Source organism: Atta cephalotes (genome assembly GCF_000143395.1).
Source record: "Atta cephalotes unplaced genomic scaffold scaffold00001, whole genome shotgun sequence".
In the NCBI taxonomy this organism is placed as follows: Eukaryota; Metazoa; Arthropoda; class Insecta; order Hymenoptera; family Formicidae; genus Atta; species Atta cephalotes.
The window spans coordinates 4314515-4321854 of NW_012130065.1; the positions used below are offsets into that span (position 1 = coordinate 4314515).

General features: G+C 27.4%; 1 protein-coding gene across 1 annotated transcript in view; it reads left to right on the forward strand.

The window, feature by feature from the left end:
• LOC105618072 (attractin-like protein 1) overlaps window positions 1-7340 on the forward strand; it is a 30138-nt gene that overhangs the window by 8438 nt on the left and 14360 nt on the right. The window lies entirely within an intron of this gene.

Sequence of the window (7340 nt, forward strand, 5' to 3'; positions counted from 1 at the left end):
GTTAAACGTAATTAATTTATTTTAGTTTGTTATATAGTATATACTCTCGTTGTTGTNTNTNTGTGTAGTATATATTATATATATTATTTTTTGNTATCCTCTCTCTCTCTCTCTCTCTCTCTCTCTCTCTCTCTCTCTCTCTCTGAATTTCCAGCCTTATTTTTCGTGCATCGATTTTGTTATCGCGGAGAAGGCGTTTTGTTTCATACTACGTGTTACATTATGCATAAGTCTACCTACTCATACGCTATCTCTTCTCTATGAACCTTCGCTCTTGTTCGAGCACGTGCAACGGCTTATGTACAGATATAGTAACGACGCATGTAGCGGACTTGGAACACGATTAGTATCTCTGAAAGTATTAAATCCACAAAACTTAAAATAAAAGTTATAAAATTGCATAAGGTGAGATTATATTTCGAGTAAAATATAAGACTTTTAATTGAGTCAAAGACAAATTCAACTTCTTTATTATACATCTTCCACTTATAAAGTGTCTTGCTTCAAAATTAATACTTCAACAGAAGTTGATATATCAGGTTTTGCATATATCTTGTTTTGTTATGCACGACATGATTCGGTACGATTCGTTACGCGAATTTAATCTTTTTCTTTAATAATATGTAACTATTCATGAAACCATCGTTCGTTTGCATACTGAAGCACAGAGTGACGTTGAAGTTAATATTTAAACATTGTTCCATCGTTGGTCATTTTTGATTAATTATTTTATTAAATCCAATACATATATGAATCCTTAATAAGAGACAAATACTGACATATTATAAAATTGGTTTTCTGTAATATATGTTTTATACATATAAACTATTTCCAACTTTCGATATTTTTTATAACTAATTTTTTATAACTAAAATTTAAATTGTTGTTTTATTAAAGTCTACTTGAAATTTATTGACAAAACAAATTTTATTGGTTTTGAAAAACTAATTTATTAAATCATATTTATATTTTTATAAATAATTTATTACATATATTACATATTACATATATTTTTATAAATAAGTTATTACAATCATATTTATATTTTTATAAATAAATGAAAAATTATTATTACCTTTTTATTGATAAATTTAAAATTTTTTTCCATGTGATAATATTCGAAAGAAGTAATGGTGTTTTTTAATACGTTACATTTAAAAAAAAACTAAATTTTAATAAATTTTTTAAAAATAGTTCTAAATATTTATTAAATGTAAATATTTATTTGATACAAGATTATTATTACTTGACTATTAATTTTATTTACTATTATTTGTTATTAAATAAATATCTATTTACTGTAAGTAAATATTTACTTATTATTAGTACTATTCAAAGAAATATGTATTAAGATTTAGTAATTTTTTTTCAGTGTATACATATACTATTGATTATTTCATCGAATTTCATTTAATGATACATACAATACTGAAATTTATCAAAGATATTTTAGGAACAAATCTTTTAATAAACTTGGCTTATTTTTAACTGTTTAACATTTGTATAAATTGCATGAGATATCTTGATAGATAAAATATTCTCAAAAAAGTCTTAGAAACAATGCGAAAAAATATCTTTAGATATTTATAGAAATTAATTATTTTTCTCACAATAAATTCGAAGAAAATGCATCATATATGTATTATAAAGTACGATTATCCACCTTCGATGCTTATTTCATCGCATTTATCTAACGCATAAACATACGCTGCACAAGGAAGATATTTAATACTTTAAAACCCTTAGACATAATACAAGGGAATAGCGATAGCGATAGAAATAACACGATTTTAACCTATCAGAAACTATATTTTGGTATATCCGATTTCTGATAGGTTGAAATCGTGTTATCGCTATCGCTATTCCCTTGTATTATGTCTGAAGTTTTAAAATATTAAATATCTTCCTTGTTATATTCATGCGTTAAATAGATGCGATGAAACAAGTTAGAATCAAAAGTAGACAATTATAATATAAGTATATAAGTACTCGATGCATTTTCTTCGGATTTATTGTGAAAAAAATAACTTTCTATAGATATAGCCTTGATAATAATTAATATAATTGCAATCGAATATTTCTTTAAACAATCTTATAATACATTGAACTGTTACTCGTATTATTTATGTATTTATTTTATTATTTACCTTTGTTCACTGTCATTCTACTCGCTAAAAGACACACAAAGCAATACATTTGAAACTTCGCTGATAAAGTTCAGCTGAACAAAAAACTATTTTTCTCGAAAATTTACATGACACTGTTGAAATGCACCGGATGCCTGAAAATGACAAGTATATTGAAAAAGTACAAATGATTATACTGCACGCGAGTCATGAAATTCTATGATGAGACGTACGTGGCGTCTTCACTTGCATAACATATTGACGGATCTAAAATCGGTTATTGTATATTTAGACAATAGATTCTTTAGAATCAAAATTTCTTCATTTCTCTTATTTATAAAGTTTATAAAGTATATTTGCGTATTAAATCTTTAAAAATCTAAAGCTACAGTTTGGATGCAGGTGATTATGTTTTATCATTGCTGTTATAATCATGTCGGCGAAACTTACGTCTTTCACGAGGTAGATTCCGGCGAAATTGGAAAGCGTTCTAAATGTCATCTCGGCCATAAAGCCTTCTCTCCTGATTCCGAAGCGAGTCTTTTTGTCCACTGATCCGTCGCATCTGATTTCTACGTCCGTTCACATAACGAAATCGATCAAGTCCCAAAACGAATCCTATATAGGTAGTATTGAGATTTTCAAGTTTTCTCTCAAATATTGCTAGGAATTGCATCTCTCTCAATTGAAAAATCATTACTACCGAATAAAAATAACAGGACCCTTCATTTTACTACATTTCAAGTTTTAAAGTGTTTCTTCATTTACTTTAATTTATTATTTGTGAACTAAGCGTAATAAAATTGTTTACTATTCTTCAATTCAATTTTTTGAGAAAAAGCTTTAATTAAAATCAGAAAAGAAATTGGCATAACATGTCCAACTAATTCTTTTATCTTTATATTTTTTGTTTTTTATCCATTTTTCAACGGAAATTTCCTCACTAAAACAAAAATATTTCTTTTTTCATGGGATTGGCGTAAAAATAGATGGCGATTCTTTTTTTATTGAGAAACGCAAATTCGTTATTCTCATACTACGCTAAATTAAATTATTCCCGCGAGCATTGTCACTCATATTCCCTTTTTTTTCCTCGTAGATCTGCGCGCAAAAGTTATGTGTATTTCAATGGATTTATTGATTCATTCATTTCAATGCATTTGAAACGTATATCATACGTTTATCGACGAGTCGGTTACGTTTATTCGTACAACAAACCAACTCGCAGTTAATCTGAATATTCCAGTTTAAATGACAGATTATTTCTTTTTTCTTCTCATTCGAATGCAAGTAGATGAGATCCTTCAAAAGACGTTACTTTTCGCGTTGATTTCTGGCTCCCATTTTGTACAAATCCTGACAAAATATTTATGAAAAAGATAAAAAGGATGGGATTACTTCATGAATACTTCATATGAGATTATTTTTAAAATTTATCTGACGCACTAAAAATGTATATTGTCTTTTTAAGTAAAAGAGAAAGAATTTCGAAAGAAGATGACATTTACTTTTGATACTTGCTCTAAGAAGAATAATCCAAGGTAATATCCAAGTTACATATGTAATTATAATTTAAAAACTGGAAATATATAAAAATATATAAAATAGACTAACATATATATATAATATAAATGCAAACTACTACATATATGTAATAATTAAAATGGAATATTAGCTTTATTAAAATAATTATCGTTATAATAAGTTTCGAATTTGTTCGTCAACAATATGATTGCGATGTCAATATTGCTGCATTTTCTCAAATAGTTAGGAATTAAATTCTTCGATATATCGACCTAACAATATATAATATAATTGACATAAATTTCAATCATAACTAATTTATATACACTACCGCTCAAAAGTTTTAGCATATGTCTTATGTTTTCGCTAACAACTCTAGTTTTTCATTTGTAAGATGGATTGATGAAATAGAAAATTTATCAAATATATATTCTCTTATTTTCGGCCACAGTCAATAGAGTTATAAATTATCAAAAAATAATAAACAGAAATTCAAATAAGCTTAAATAAACAAATATTATTATATGTTTGAATGAAATATAAATTATAAATTTTCCGCTAAGTACTGATAATAAATGCTTGGATATTGTGATGATTTACAACAAGAGAATGGAAATAATGTATATTTTCGCAGAAATTAAACGTCAGATTAAATATATATTTTTGATTAAAACTTAAAGAATTTGTCGATAATGCCAAGAATTTGACTTCCATTATTGAAACCAAGGAAATGAAGCTTAGAGAAATAAGAAATCTGAGAAAAAAGTTCTTTTTTCCTAATTTTGAAAATGTAATAATAAATTAAAAACGTTATGCATATAAACTATATTTTGTTTTTTACATATTTTATGAAATTTCTATAAAATATGTTGAAACCTTTGATGATAGTGTATATAATCGAAATTCACTATAAATGAAATATTAATTATCAAAATGATTATCATCGTTCGGAATTTACTTTTCAGCAATGTAATCACAACGTGTTTGCTATATTGTTGTTCACATTGCTGGGAAATACTTCAATATTATCGCCCTGTAATATATGCTACAATTCAATAAATACACATTTCGCTTACGCGGAGCAACTTTTATTACTTTTTGGGAAGAAAAATTTTTGCATAAAATTTCGATTTTATATGTCGCGTTTGTTTTACTTGCGAATCGCAAGACGGCAGTTCGCTGCGAATATTAAAGTGAGAATTGAAGTTGAATCGAAATCTGACCACGCGTGCGCGACGAGTTCGATTTTCGATGGATATGCGAAAAGGAATTACATCGATCATCGCGTTCTATTTATTCGCGGAAAAGAATTGCAAAAAAAAAACAAAAAGATCGATATTGCACGAATGAAAAATATTACGGTTTCAATTTCTGACGATGAACATCCTAATCTCAAAAAAATCCTCTTTTGGCACTCATCCGTTTATTCATGAGCATCAAGAAAATCTTCCATGCGGTTCTTATGAGACGTTATTATCCGGCGCCTGCTCGTTCAGCGTCTGAATTACACGCACCACGAAGCCGACCAATGCTAATAAAAACCGGATTGAGAACCGGTAGAATTCGCGATTTTTATGAACTGCTACACGTCTCGGCATCTGGTACACGGTTGTGCCGCCTTCGCGATTTTCACGACAAAAATTTACAAAACTTATTGTGGAAAATGAAACAACACAGCAGAAATATTCTCGAAAGAAGTTCAAGTTGATAGCATCTTCCCATAAAAATTTAAGTGACTTTTTATGGCGCAACTCCTTAATTTACGATCTAAAATGATCTTAAGGAAATTAAAGGAAAAATAAAAGTGAATAACTCGCTAATTAAGCTTTTGATGAAAATTTTATGGATATTGAATGTGAATCACACAAAAACACACGGAGAGAATTTTCTCTTGAAATTTATCCTAAAAGTCATGGTAATCATGGAACAATATAAGATTTAAAATTTTAATTATGTAATTCTCTTTGATTTATTAATATTTTAATAATAAAATATAAAATATATTTGATTTATTTTTTACTAAAAAGTATAGTAAAATTTCAATAATTTTAAAATATGTTAAACAGTTTATGAATTTTTAATGTTTTACTTAGAATGAATAATTAATAATTAATATTGTTTTAATAAATTTAATGTTTTAAATAGATGGAAATACTGACAAACATATAAAATATTTTACTTTAACTAAATGTAAACGATAGATCGATTTATTTTTTAATGTGCGAATCTAGTTCATGCTATTTTGAATATAATAACTATAATATATAATAACTATAATTTGAATCTGTTTACCTAAATCAATTGTCCTCGAAACTTTAATTATTAATAATTTTTTAACTAGAAATGTGCAAACGAAAACTTGATTTGTTGCGGAATATATAAACAAAAATCGATTGAGACTATAGTTAAATCTAGTTTGTTCGTAATTGGAGGATTAATGTGAAATTAATCTTCCTAAAATTGTTTGCCTAATAACTTTTTCACCAGAAGTGTGCAAACGAAATGTGCATGCATGTGCAAATGATAAACAATCGTATGAGCTATAGCAAGTTAATTTTTTCAAAAGTTGGTTGCGCCAACTTTACATTGGTTTTACGAAGTGCATTATAAATATTGTGTATTAAAACAATTTATAATTTGTTTTGTAATTTTTACTACATATTTATAAAATGACTTTTGTTTTAGAACATTAAGAGAACGTTTTAGAAATTCCTATCCATTACTATAATAATTATATATATATAATAGTTTGCCAAATTGTCCCACGTTTATTACTAAACATGATAAAATTTGTAACGAATTTTAAAATGTAAATAAAAATGAAAATGATAAAATGTAAATGAAAAATCCTCTCCGTGTACAAATCTTGTTAATTTTTTTACGTGTATGATTCTGCGACTCTACTGCTAGTGAAACTGAATGTATTTGCAAATGGAATTGAAATTTTGTGCTGAATTTAAAATCATGTTTTTATTTTATATGTGAATGTATACCAGAATTTAAACATTTATCACAACTTATTTTTATGTTGCGCAATTTTTTACTGGAGTATGTTCCAGTTCTTAGAAAAGATTCGAAAATCTTTTTATACATTCATAAAATCTATTTGTGTCTTATTCATGTTACGTGCATTAGAATATACTTAAAAAATGCAGAAATATCAAAAACACTGCATTAAAAAATACTAATGGTTGTGATTTATCTCTCATTTCCTATTTTTTCATTTCTGCCTGTTTGAAATTGCTAGGATTGTTTTGCTTCAACATAGCTGTAAGATAATTAAAACATGTGATATGCGAGAAAATGTTACTTTATAAAGCGTTATCTACTATAAAGTGAATATATGAGAAATTGACCTTTGAAATTGCACGATAAGTGATTGTAGTGAAATCAAGTTCAAAATAATGGCTTCATCACATTACAACACTTACAGTAAACTTAACATTATTGCGCTAGTAAAAAAAATTCTAATTACATAAGAGAATATCTCGTTAGGTTCATTCTTTTCAGCTGCATCCTCCTTTGCATCTGTTACTTTTTTTTAGTCTCTTTAAACGAGCAACTCTCGTTATGTTTTACAGAGAGAGAGAGAGAGAGGGGAGGGGGGGAGGACAGAGAGAGACAGACAGACAGACAGACAGACAGACAGACAGACAGAGAGAGAGAGAGAGAGAGAGAGAGAGAGAGAGA